This window comes from Argiope bruennichi, chromosome X1 (assembly GCF_947563725.1).
Source record: "Argiope bruennichi chromosome X1, qqArgBrue1.1, whole genome shotgun sequence".
NCBI classification, from domain to species: Eukaryota; Metazoa; Arthropoda; class Arachnida; order Araneae; family Araneidae; genus Argiope; species Argiope bruennichi.
The window spans coordinates 132170673-132185039 of record NC_079162.1 but is presented as its reverse complement, the minus strand read 5'-3'; positions in this window follow the sequence as shown (position 1 = coordinate 132185039).

Below are 14367 nucleotides of genomic sequence, written 5' to 3'. Positions count from 1 at the left end.
GGAGAAAAGAATAAAACTAAATGCTAACAACTCAAAAATCTTTATTTACTAAGCAAAAAACATTTTGCACTGTATAGTAGTCAAGTATTTAGTTATACGTGCAATTCAAACTAAAGTAAGATTAGTATGACTTCTATTGTTGCAGATTAGATAAAAAATAAATTATATTAGGATTATAAGATGTTACTTTCAAGCAGAATGCGTGTTGTCTGCCAAACGGTTTATAAACGAGTCTTTAATGTTATTCATTTCTGAACATAACGACTCTCAGACAAAGATAGATGACAGTATCGTTAAAATAGCATGAGTCAGCTTCTTCAAATAGTTAAATGTGTCTGGAATCGAATTCCATGTTTCCAAAATTTAGGTGGGCATTTTTACTTATATTGTTTATTAATCTTTCTGATTCAATCAATTCCAACTTTTTCCTTGTTTCAATAAATTTTTGATTCCATATTGAAAACTAGACAAGCAATCAATCAGCTACATTTCAAACTCTTCAATTTCCAACGAATCGAATTGGGATAAGTTCAGTTTATCAAATGAAGTCTCATCAGGGTACATAATAAACTTGAGCGTTGCCGATAATTCTTTAAACTAAAAAAAATCTCGCTGAAAATTTCTTGATTGAAGAATCATTTACGGAAATAAATTCTTCAATAACTTTTTCTTCATCATGAACATCTAAATCTTTGATATTTTATTTCAAGTTTGAGAAGTATTTGTAGTTTCTTGTAATAATATCGTTTCTGAAAACATGCAGTTTAGCGTCAAAAGCACGAATGAGATCCATCATGACGATAATTGTTTTATATGTACCTTGAAGTACCTTTATATGTACCTTTTACATGTACCTTATATTCAATTCATTGAAATGTTGGCACATGCTTGTAAAAAACATCCATTTTGAAAGCCACATAACATCCAACAATTGTGGGTATTTACCCATCATTTTGCTGAAAGAATCTGATTTCAACAAATCTTTGAAGTGCATTCTCGCGACTCAACAGTGAACATTATTATAACATAAAGCCATTATGCACCGAATTAACTTCACCCAGCAAAGCATTAAACTTTCGCTTATTAAAAGCATGCGACGATTTGAAGTTGACTATTTTTGTGACTAACAACATTACATTTTCAAGAGATGTTAAACCACTCTTAGTACACAATGGTAGGGAATGGGAATATGAGCACCGTGACCGATCACTCGCGTTCGTTCGTAATGCTTCATAGTGAACTTTGTTATTTTGAACTAAAATGCAAATCGTTTTGATCGGCGGCGTACCATCAATGACACGCCTGCCACTGGTTCGCCATCCCTGTACTAAGAACTAAATTTCTCTTACGATAAATGAAAATTAGGAAGTTATTGATTTAAAAAGCATTGTAATGACATGCGCCGTCTGCCGAAATAGCAAAAAGAGAACGATAAACGTATTCGAAATAATGACTTTCAAATTGTATGGTAAATGTTTTTAATGTAATGTTAAATATTTCAATGTAAAAATTATGTTATAATAATTAACATTTTTAAATTAGTGCTTTGTACTGTGGGCAATAAGAATAAGTCAATAATTTGCACTAAAAATATTTGAACTGCCACTGGTTCGCCATCCCTGTACTAGATAAAGCTCTGGAACTGTCACTGATTCTACAATAGAAAATATCAAAAATGCCAAGAAAATATTTTAAAAAGATTAAAAAAAAAAGATATTAAAAAACTGTTAACGATGCCTTAAAAGTATTTAAATGAATAATCTATTTTTTATTGACAAGAAATTTGCACATTAACATACGAGCATTAAGAAATGCTTGATTCTAGCTTGTTAAATAAGTAACACCTGTCTCTCGGCTTAAAAGATTTTTAAAAAATATTGAATTATAGAACAAGCCGTTAGAGTCTTTTAAATATTCAGGAACTAAATTTCTCTTACGATAAATGAAAATAAGGAAGTTATTGATTTAAAAAGCATTGTAATGACATGCGCCGTCTGCCGAAATAGCAAAAAGAGAACGATAAACGTATTCGAAATAATGACTTCCAAATTTTATGGTAAATATTTTTAATGTAATGTTAAATGTTTCAATGTAAAAATTATGTTATAATAATTAACATTTTTAAATTAGTGCTTTGTACTGTAGGCAATAAGAATAAGTCAATAATTTGCACTAAAAATATTTGAACTGTTGACTGAATAATTCCGCTCATATATTGCAGTCAAAATATAAGGTGGCATCGATTGTATTTGCTCTCTTATTTATTGCATAATGATGATTTTGTTCCTCTTAGGAAAAATCAAAGCTGAAATTAACTGTGACCTAAGGATAAAAAAAAATCATCGAGCATAGGTAGCAATTGAACTAAAAGTGAGTGTAGGATCCTATATGATGAAACTGTTTCAGCATATGGGATCCTCTCGCTGTCAAACGGCTGAGTTCCAAAAATTTCATTTGAGATAAAAAAATTCATTGGCAAAATTCTTGTGGAAGAAAAATACTGGCATGCTAATGCCTAACCGAAATGAAACTAAACATCTAAATTATCAATGAAAGTAAAGATTTGAAGGATTTTTATTTTGAATGACATAAAAAATTATCTAATTTAGTTAAGAATGATGTCATAGATATTTTCGTTTTGATTACGTATTTTGAAAGAACTTGTATTTTGATTACATGTCAGTTCATATATGATTCATTTAGATTAGATTTTGAAAGGTCGCTTTCAAGTTTATTTTGTGAATTTAGCACGCCAGTGTGGCTTTAAATTTTAGGTCTTCGGCTTTAGATCTTAGGTCTTTAAGTTTCGATATTTTACAAATCAGTAAAATATCAAAAACCAATCCAGTTACAATAATGAAATAAATTCAAACATATCATCATTCTCTTAGCACGTCAGTGCATTGTAAAAATTAAAATATTCCTGCGTCAGTACATACAAAATATTCGCTTAATTTTGGTCTTGAAAAGTCACTTTCAAATTTTTGAGATATAAATTTATCGAGATTGAAAATAAATGTTTCGTTGGGATTTATTAAATATCTATACGTATGAATATTTCAGCGAAATACTTTGTGTACTACTAATAGCTGATATAAGAAAAGAATAATGCGTCATATCTGTTGTTTGTCAATGCTTTGAGTAAATATTACTGATTTAATTGTTTTAATTACATATGTAATTAAATAATTGCGTTGGGTTTATTGAGCCATATAAAAAATCATTGATGTTATGATATTAAGGTATTATGATTATTAAGGTATTTGATTAAGGTATTATGATTTTAAGGTATTTCATAGACGCCAGCCAAATAAATCATCCCTTTTTTATTACCAGAAGTGAATGTTTCTAGTTGTTTTTCATTATTTAGAAAATAACTTTTTAGATATAAGGAGTTGTTATGAGCGTATGGATGTTCTTCTTTTTTATTTTGTCATATCTGAAAAAGAAAGGGAGATTTCATTTTTTACTGCAATTATAGCATGCAATGAAAAAATTATTTCTATTTTGGTGTTTATATGTTAGTTTATTATTTTTTAATTAATGGATGAAGCAAAATGTTTGAATTATTTTGATTTTTTGAGTGAGCTTCTTGAGTGTTCAAAAAAATTCTTTGGATGAAATTGTTCACATAGCGACAGACAGCTGAAGGAACAAATAAATTTTCAAAGTTATGCAAAACGTCATTTGCTTGTTACATGTTAGTATTTATTATTATACATTCTTCGTATTACTATTTCTTTTCCTGTATTTACTTTAGTTTAGTTATTAATGTCCCGTTTTAAAGCAACACTAGGGCTATTTTGGGACAGATCTCGCAATTTTGAGCCGCTGTCAGATGACGAGGAAGACATCTGAGCTGGCATCCCCTCTCCAAACGTCCACAGCACACCACACCAGCGGTTGGACGTTTGGCCTCGACAGATTTAACTTGCACCAGACGCACGTACTTGACGGTGTCGAACCTGCAACCCTTCGGTTTCGAAGCTGAGACTTTACCACCAAACCACAGTGGCCCTTCTTTATCGAGGAATTTAGTTACGAATATATATATAAAATGGCTCTTTTAGATAAATTAAGAAAAATTGAAATAGTGAATATGGGTAAAGATTTAGTTTAAATTTCAGCAATAGGTGACGAGTTGTTGATATTGAAAAAAATTAATGGGGGGGCATGATCAGAATGAGCAACATGTTAAATGACAGATGAAAACAATTGTGAAGCACAGAGATGAACTGGGACTAGAAAATAAAAAACGAGAGTGAAAAGATAAAGAAGGTAAAGAGCTGAAAAAGGAAAGACAATTTGAGTATGAAAAATAGAGAATATTAATTAGAAAAGTAGAAATTAAGTACTTCTCAATAATTCAAATGAAACTTCGAACTCAAATCATCAAAAGTATCGCCAAGGACCTCACAAAATTGTACCAAAGTTTGATCCTAACGAAGATGAGATAAGCTTTTGTTATTTTTTTAACGACAGGAGATGAAACTGAAAATAGACAAGCAAGACCGTGATTTGATTACATAAAAGTTTGTCCATCAACAAAAAAGACTTCAAGGTTCATGGAGAGATTTTGCATTCGAGCTGACCATTTTTTTCGAAGAATGGATGTTGAAGCTACAGTTTTTCAAATGCTAAATAAGCTAATGATTACCGACCCAATGAAGAAACGCGTTTCTTATGAGATGAACATTTTATTTTTTCTTATTCATGAACATTTTATGGACTCTTGGGGAAAAATAGATGTTTCCAACGGCATTAGCTGATTTGCTGGTTGAGTATGAAATGACTAGAAGAAATAAAATAAGGAAACTTTGGTGGGAATCCATAAAAGAGGAAATCTAATTCTGCGGATATTCATAAGAAGCAAAGAAAATTCTGAGCTAACTCCAGGTCTGAAGAAAAGCCTGCTTATCAATATTTAGAAATAATGACGTTTTTAACCCAAATATTACAATGAATGATGTTTCCTCCAAATATTACAAGCTGGAAGAATATGAAGAATTTTTAGCTTCTTCTACATGTATAGCAGAAGTGAATAGCCACCAACTGTCTCATTTGCATGATATCAGTGAAGGTATCGATCATTTTCAGAAAATATGTTACCTTATCGATATATACTAATGAAAGTATTTTGATTCCACAACCTCTTGACGAAAGTCCTGCGTGCTTACTATTTACTCAAGTCAAAAGAATCTCTCAAAAATAGAGAGGCATGTACGAAATCAGCTGTTTTTCTCAGTGAACATATTATCTGCTTCATTGCTAGCAGATGATCAACTAGAGGAATTCTCAGTGATATGTGCGATAAACGTCATTCAAACAAAAGCCTAGACATTAAGATATCAAAATAAAGAAAACAGCGAAAACAGAGAAGATCGCATTATAATAGATGTGAAACTGTCTCCAGAGGCCATCTCCGTTGACGGAGTAGATATTTCTTTACAAACTGCTTTGGAGTTACAAAGACGAAGGACTGGTTCGGGAGGCATTTCTTCTAGTCAAAGAGTTACAAAGACATAGAAGATTATGTGCGATCCTATGGTAGTTTTCAAAGGGTTGGAAAGCCTAACGAAAAAAAAAAAAAAAACTCAATTAAAACTTGCACCACCTATCCTAGAAGTGTGTTTCCAAATCGAACATCCATGCAGCTGGACTATTTCGCACAACGCTAAATGGTAAGCGATACATCCTGTCTTCCATCTATTCACAAAATAAGTAAATGCTGTACTTTTGATGATTTAATATCTATTTCAGTAACTGATACCTTACTGAATATTTTCGGTAGAAATGGTTTTCCAGTAAAAGTACGTTTGTAACCAAGGACATCATTTGTGAGCCATTTAACTTCAGAATTTTTTGAAAGTTCCGGAATAAAAGTGTGCTACTGTTCTCTCCACCTACCTCAATCAAATCCCGAAGATTTCACCAGACAATTGTATGTATTTTGCGAGTTTGTGTCTTGAAGCTAGAAGTGAGTAGGAAATTTATTTTTCCTCAGCTCTGTTTGTTCTCAGAACAGTGACTCTTCAAAGCGTTGAATTCTCACCAACAAGATGGGTGGATCGGAGACATATAAGAAACTCGGAGGCGCTGTTCTATGAAAAATGGACCCACTCGGGTCATCGGACATGCGTTTAAATGAATCAAGCATCTAAACCGATGTCAAGATCTAGCAACGGAGAAGTTGGAAGAAATGCAACAAAAGTGGGAAAAAATTGGTATGATAAAAATATCATTCAATGCGATTATTTTGAAAGGAGACCTTGTTTCGGTACTTGGAACCTCTGTACCAAACTCTCATCTCAATAATTAGGACCAGGTACTATTGAAAAAAATATCCAAAACAAATTATGTTGTAATATTTTTAGCAAATAAAAAAATATCAAATATATCACATTAACACGCTAAAATCTTATTATAAAAGAAGTGAATATGCAAGTTTGTTGTCTTTTAATTCCGGAAAATTCAGGTCGATAATGATATAAATTTTCTCATATTGACTCAAGTTCTAATGTATATAATTTTAAGGATATTGTTATTGATATCAATTTTGAAAGAAGACTAAATAGTGAAAAAAATTGATCAATTGTAATTCCTTTTAAATAAGTATGCTTAGAATTTCTCTAACCTGCCTAATAAACCAAATGCATTCGACATGATATCGATCTAGTTAGCAAACAATCCCTATTGACCAGGCCTTACTGAGCTTCTAAGAGACAAACTGAGATACTTAAATCAGAGATCCACGAATGTTGAATTTGGAAATTACTGAAGTTGGTAATTCCGACAACAAGAGTCAAACGATATTGCTAGAGGTATCTGAAAAAGATCGCCGACTTCGTATAGATTATCATCGGTTAAATAAAGTCACTCATATAATATATTTTCCCCTACCAAATTTGGAAGACAGAGAAGAAACAATAACAACTGAAATATATATCACGGTATTTGATCTTTCAAAAGGATATAGACAGATACCTCTAATCATTAAAATTCAATGGATAGCAGCTTTTGTGACAAGTTTTGGAACATACTTTCCCCTGAGACTACCTTTTGGTTTTAAAAACTAACCTAATTTTTTTTAGGTCAAAAGATTACTGAAGTATTAAAAGAATGAGAAGAATTGTCGTTCCGTACTTGGATGATATTGCAATCCTCACCGACTCTCCTTTAAAAGAACCATAAGAATCTGAAACCATAAAATGTAAATTCTCTCAAGTCTACGTTCTGTATTTAAGACGCATTGTAGGTCAAGAAATGAGAAAATCTTCGAAACCCAAACTAAAGGCTGTTGTAGACTTCGCAATACCCACATCAAAAACAAACATACGCTCTTTTCTCGGATTATCTGGACGCTGCAGTAGATATATACCAAACTATTCAGTCATTGCAGCACCATTGACTGATGCTCTCAAAGCCTAAGTGAAAAAAAGGAGAAATTTCATGGACTGAAGAATATGAAAAATCATTTCAAGCATTAAAAAAAAGACTTGTGTTGAAAGCACTTTACTCATCGGATTTTAACCGTGAGTTCATCCTTCAGACAGATGCTTCACATACTGGAACTGGGACAGTTTTGATCCAAATGAATGATGCAAGCCGAGAGCATCCAGCTCTTTACCTAAGCAAAAAATGTAGTGATATCGAAAAATGATATAGTACTAACAAAAAAAAATGTGAAAGCATCATTTTTGCTGTGAAAAAGTTACACTATTATTTGAATGGTAAGAAGTTCACTATTCAACCAGATCACAACCCTTTGATCTGATTTCAAAAGAACTGTAGTACTAATCAACGTCTAATGCACAGGAAGATGACGCTGCAAGCACTCGATTTTGAGATAACCCAAAGAGAAGGCTAGCAAGATAATGAGCTCAAATAGTTTAAGCTATTTAGCATTTGAATAAAATAAACCTGATTAATTATTAAAAATATTTTTATATGTGTATATTTTTACATTTGTTAAATATTTCTCGTATGTTGTTTTGCCTATTTATTAATTATTAAATAATTTGAATAAATATTATTAATGTTTTCTCAGTTCTTTTTGTAATTGGTACTCACGCCGTTTCTAATTCTTGTGAAATTTGAACTCTAAAATCAAGAACTTTTGAGACTGTATCCAGAAAAATTCTTTTTTATTTGTGGGGGGAGGGGTCCTGTAACGTCCAGCGAAATCTATCAAAATAGCAAAAAAAAAAAAAATCGACTTCCGGTTGTTGATTGTTTGAGAGAGAGAGAGAAAGAAAGAAAGAGAATGAAGAAAGATGATCGTTTAGAGTGAGAGAGTATAAACGTATTCAGAGACTTCTAAAATGTATGTTAACTAGAATAATAATCCTTAAAATTTTTTTAAAAATTAGTGTTTTGTGATGTGTGAAATAGGTATAAATGAATGATTTGCACTAAAAATATTTGGCATGTTGACTGCGTAGTTTTCTCGTAGTTCATTGCAGCACGATTTAATGAGAAAAAAAAATTGCTCTTTGAGAATTCATTATTTTAAGAACTTTAATTTATAGATACATAATTAACAAAGAAAATTTGAATCTCTATGAATAAATTCTCCAGCTTCGATAAATCTCAAAATAACCAAAGATATTTTGCTTTCGTATACATGTATTAAGAAAAGTAATAACTTGTGTCTGAAACAAAACTAATTCATAATGATTATTTTATCGAAAATGAACCTTTCAAAATATCACCCTATCCAGAAAAAGCAAGTCAAAGAAAATAATGAACAATTTTTTAAACAAATTAAATTTCAAAGAAGATAAACATATTTCAAAACAAAATTAATTACTTTTCTTATAAACGAACTTAAAAACCATTCAAGTAAAAATGATGTAATATTTAAAAATTAATTAAAAAAATTAATGGATATGGATGTTATATATGGAGGGAAAAAATCAATGAAGTGATAGCAGTTCAAGTTATTTCATTTTTTCGAATATCCATTTAGTAGGATTCTTTACTAATAGTTATAGGAAAACAGATTCATTTGAAAGATCCGAATCAAAATCGTTCGTTCACCATTTGAAAAGTTTTTTTTTTTTTTTTTAAATCGTTTGTCACCAAATAAATTGGGCTCTTTTGTTCGTGAATGAATGAATTTTTTTGCACTTTCGTTTGTTGCTTGAGGCTGACCACGTCATTTATTGCACTGGAACTTACCAGTTGTAGTAGAGTAGTGATGAGTCGGACCGATTTTCTTCACGGTTCCGGAGCCGAAAGCCGAATCCGAAACTCAAATGAAATTATTGCTCAAAATTACTTTAATAATAATGCTTTTAATGTCAAAATTTCAATAATTATTGAAGGAATCATTTGATAAATTATTGATAATTATATAATTTTCATAAGATTAATGATATATTTCTGTTAATTAATTCCATTTGTTAATTCTTAATTAAAATTAATAAAATAATATCAATTAATCAAATTCTTAAAAAATAATTAATATTGTATTCTTTCTGTATATCTTATTATGAATATATGTAACTTGATACAGTTTTCAGTAATCCGGTGAAGACGTGAGACATTATTAAATTGTAATGTATGGCTTAAAATGTAGTCTTTCCTTGAATTTGTTATTATTTATATGTTATCTGGAAATTTATTCAATGTATTGTTCAATGATGAAATTACACTTCAAACTTCTAATCAATTCAATTCAATTCAATGAAATTTTTAATCCAATCTGATTAACTCCATATTATATTATTAAAACCTACTAATAGAATATGGTAATCTACTACAATCATATTCGATCCCATATTCTATAACATTTTGCAATTAATGGAGATCAAGAGTTAATATTCAAAAGTTCTAATTTGTTGATGACTCCATTGATAAAATTTTATTTCATTAACTTGTCTACCAATTTAAATATCATTAAAATTTAAGCAAAATATTGAGCATATTTTAATATATTGTTACAAATCTGCAATGTTGCTTACCAGCATGGTTAGTTCAATCACTGGAAAGATCGTTTTACGATCAGCTAGCTCTGTTGGATGCTGGTCAGATGCCAAATCAGTGATCCCCAGGCTTTGCGACAAAATGGATGATACAGGAATCTTCAAGAATTTTGGTGATAGAGCCAATAGGAACCGAGATATGCTTGATTGTTCCAGAAATTTCTCTGTCCTGCTCCGGGTACTATAAAAGGCCGGTAGTCCAAGCCGAGGGCAGTCGTGCATTTCTCGCAGTCAGCGACTAATTAGTTGAATCAGCCTAGCGACACACAAGCGTTGGATGGAGCTCAAGCGATTGGTGAATTGAGCTGTGAGCCGCATCCTGGAGTTTATTATAGAAGCAGCATAGAGTTGTGTGTAGAGTAGCCAGTCGTGTAGTAGTGAGTCGGTAGTTGGATACAGCTAAAGCTAGGCGACAGTGGAGAATTGCAGGCATCTGGAAAGACTGTATAGATTAGATATGTAGATTCCCTCCTTCCTGTTGAATTCTGTCTGGCCGATTTGTGTGCTGTGATTGTTGTTAGCTACCGATTACTAATTGTGGGCTTATATTTGTATTAAGAGTGCTGTATTTTTTGAGCACGTCTCGTCTGTGTCTTCGTGCTTAATCAACGTCGTTATTTGCTATTGTGCCGTTTTGATTGTTTTACATCATACACCCACTACCTGTGAACCTGTTGAAATTACGAACTTAGCGGTGGAAATTCCGTAACAAAATTATTCGAATTATATCGAAAATTCGTAAACCATATGAAGACTCATGTTGGGGATAGATTTCGAAATTTTTTTTTTTTTTTAAATAATGGGAATATCAGTAGAAAATACTGAATTATGAAATATATTCCTACAAAAAATCGCTTCCTACAAAACATTTTTTTCCTTTTTTTTATTTCCCGCCCAAATATTTTATTTTTAAATTCAAGTATCGCTTTAAAATCCCTGCCTATTTCTTTTGTCGTTATTACAGAGGATATATCATATTCTCTATATTTTTCAAAAAATCATCTAACATTCTGCTCTAATATTTCTTGTTAACATAAATTCCTTTTATTTTTAGGATAAATGCTGTAAATTTTATAATTTTGTTACAAACAGAAGAATAGCGCTCGAGCGTCTATAGCGGAGAAAAGCAAGGTGCAGCCCTTCGATAATGTAGCGTCGTTAGGATTTGTCTAAATTGTTTTATGTGTTATTTCTAATTGTTTATGACTGTAGCTCATTAAATCTTAAATATAATATTTTTTAGCTCACCGCCGTCTGTCATTCTTAAATCACATCACTCAGACACAAATTGGCGGTCCAACGATTTTAGTCAAATAATTGGTAAAAACGAAGAGCTGGGTTCGATTCTCGCCACTTTTCCGTGGATCTCCATGGATGGCAAGAAAATTTGGACAGACGGATTCACTTACAGATAGTGATTTTTTATTTCATCGCATGCTGTCGTTTTATGTTTTGGTTTTATTTCACTAAACTTTTGATAGAAGGAACTTGTTATTTAAGCAAATACGAATAGATTTTGGAAAATCCTTGCCTGTGCTTTCTGTTTCGGTTTTGTTTCATGAAATGTTTCATAGTAAATCCTTTACTATTTTGAATAAATGGTGAATACAATTTGTATATCCTTGGATATTTTGAAACGTAATGGCTGAATATGATAGAAATTAAGGAATTTTGTTATAGAAATTTAGAATATGGAATACTATTAAGCAGATTGTAATCGAAAGTAAGAAAACAGATTACTTAAAATCTGTTTATTTGAAGTAGGAATCAGGAAGTAAAGTGAAATTTAAATAGAATTTATATAAGTTTTGATATGAATTAGAATTTATATAAGTTTTGATTTGAATTGGAGACATTTGGAATATAATATTTTTATTATTTGAGTGTTCAACTAAAATATAATATTCGAATTCTTATTCTGGTGTTTTCATATTGCATGTTCGGAATATTGTACTGATTGTATATTTTTATTTCTTGAAAGTAAAATTATTGTACGGTCATATATCCTTCATGAAGTATTAAATAAAGCGAATTGTTTAAATAGTGAATTGTAGTCTTGCATTGGTATTTCGATTCTGTACTTAGTTCTATATGTATACTGTTCGTTTCAATATCCTGAGACGACCACTTTTGACGATTCTATCTCGCTAAGGGATGAGAAGCGGAAGGATGTGCACATTTCTGGAATTTACTTGATGTTAAATGTAAACCTCTCCTTCTTTCCTCTCACCCCTATTTTGTCGAATTAAATCCATCCTAACACATGCGCAAAAGTGCAGACGCTTTTAGAATCAGTTGGAAAACAATATATATGTTTATATTTCATGAAATTGGGTATCAATAATTCTTGAATAAGTAGTACCTGATTTTCAAGAAACAGTAATTAATTCATGATGTGATAATATATAATTCTTGATGTGAAAGTAAATAATTCTTGAAGTGATAGTAATTATTGATGTGATGATAAATAAGTATTGATGAGACAGTAAATAATTCTTGATGTGATAGTAAATAATTATAGATGAGACAGTAAATAATTCTTGAAGATAGTAAATAACTCTTGAAGGTAGTAATTAATTCTTGATATGATAGTAAATAATTTTGACGTGATAGTAATTAAATTTTGAAGTGATCTTGCCATTGAAGAATTTAGACTCTAGTGTTTGATTTCAAGAGAGATTTTGATAAAAAAAAAGATTAAACAAAGCATCAATGACAATAACTGTATTATTTTATTGTATGCTATTTCTAGTAATTGCAACAGACTTTGACAACCAAATACTGTAGAACATTAATTTAAAAAAAATTGAGAACAATTTATAACTTTTCCCTCAAACTTTCTGACAACAGCTGTATCTTGCAAAGGGAAAGAAAGAAGACTTGTTCCTAGTAGTAGTGGAACTGTGTGAGGTCTTGACCGATGAAAACCTTAAAATTGCAGATTATAAAAATATTATAACTAAATATAAGAAATATGACTGGATTTCGTTAACGACTTTTAAAATACCATAATCGAAGAACGAAAGCAAAAAAAAGCCGAAAGAAAGAAGAAATCCTACAATAAGAAAAAGAACAAAAGGATATGCTAGTGAAAGAGATTGAAGAACAAAAACAAACGCAGACGAAAACACAGGGAAAAACTTGAGAAACAGCGTGTGTTTGACTTAGAGAAATTCAAATTGCAACTGGAAGCTCAGATATTTTCACCGCCAACAGATGCTGAGCCATCCGGGTTCGAAATGAAAAAAATTCATTCCCCACTTTTATCCAAAAGAAGATGATATGGAATTATATTTAGAGCTGTTTGAAAGGAAACTGATTTTTTTTTAAAGTGGCAATCGAGATGAGTTGCATACCTAATGGGAGCTCTGCCAACGGAAGTATCCAAGCTAACTGGCAGAGAAACTGTTGAAGTTTTTCAGGACTATTTCTTCATTTAAGAAATGTTGCTCAAATGCTTTAAACTCAGCGCGGAAAAATTTTTTCAACTTTTCTATCAATATAGGAAAAACAAAAACACATGGCGTGATTTTTATTTTGAATTCGGAGCCTATTTTGAAGGTTGGCTCCCAGAACATAAAATTACAGATTTTGCGAATTTAATGGATTTGATTATAGCTGACCAAATCAAGAGGAGAGGACCAAATCAAGACAAGAACCATTTGGATGATTGATCTACATGGAATTCATCAGGTGAATTGGCTGACAAATTTGACATTTATAATAATCTACAAAGAAACGAGAAGAAGAAAGACCCCACTTCTTCCACTTGTCTGAAAGGGAAAACTTACCAAAAATCAAAGGATAATTCATCCAAGTACCGTTTCGCAAAGGCGCCTCACAGGAGATAAGTAAATTCTAAATTCGAGGGAACTCGAGAAGGGAGAGCAATTCTGAAATGTTACGGGTGTGGTACACCTGGCTTTATAAAGCCGAAATGTCCTATTTGTATTCCATCTGTAAAGGACGAATCAGCAAATTTCAGCATTATTAAACTGCATACCTTTATCATATCACCACCTCTAGTTGCGGTATTCAGAATCACAGTGAACGGAAAAGGGGGTAAAACATGCACCGACAGTGGTGAGAGCGATTCTATAGCTAGAAAACTACTATACCACATTCTACAAAAAGAGGGAACTGAATTCGAGAAAATGCGTTTCACCATGTCCCTTGCAAACGGCCATTCTTCTGAAAAAGAAGCTTATAAAATCCTATAAATATGGCTTATAAAACCCTATAAATATGGGACTAGAAGGGAAATCAATAATGATAATTCTCATTGCCTTGCCTGAAGCGAAGAGAAATCTTACTCTTTTGGGAATAAACTTTTTACAAGAGGCTGGAGTGGTATTGAACCTTAAAGAATTAAACTGGTCTT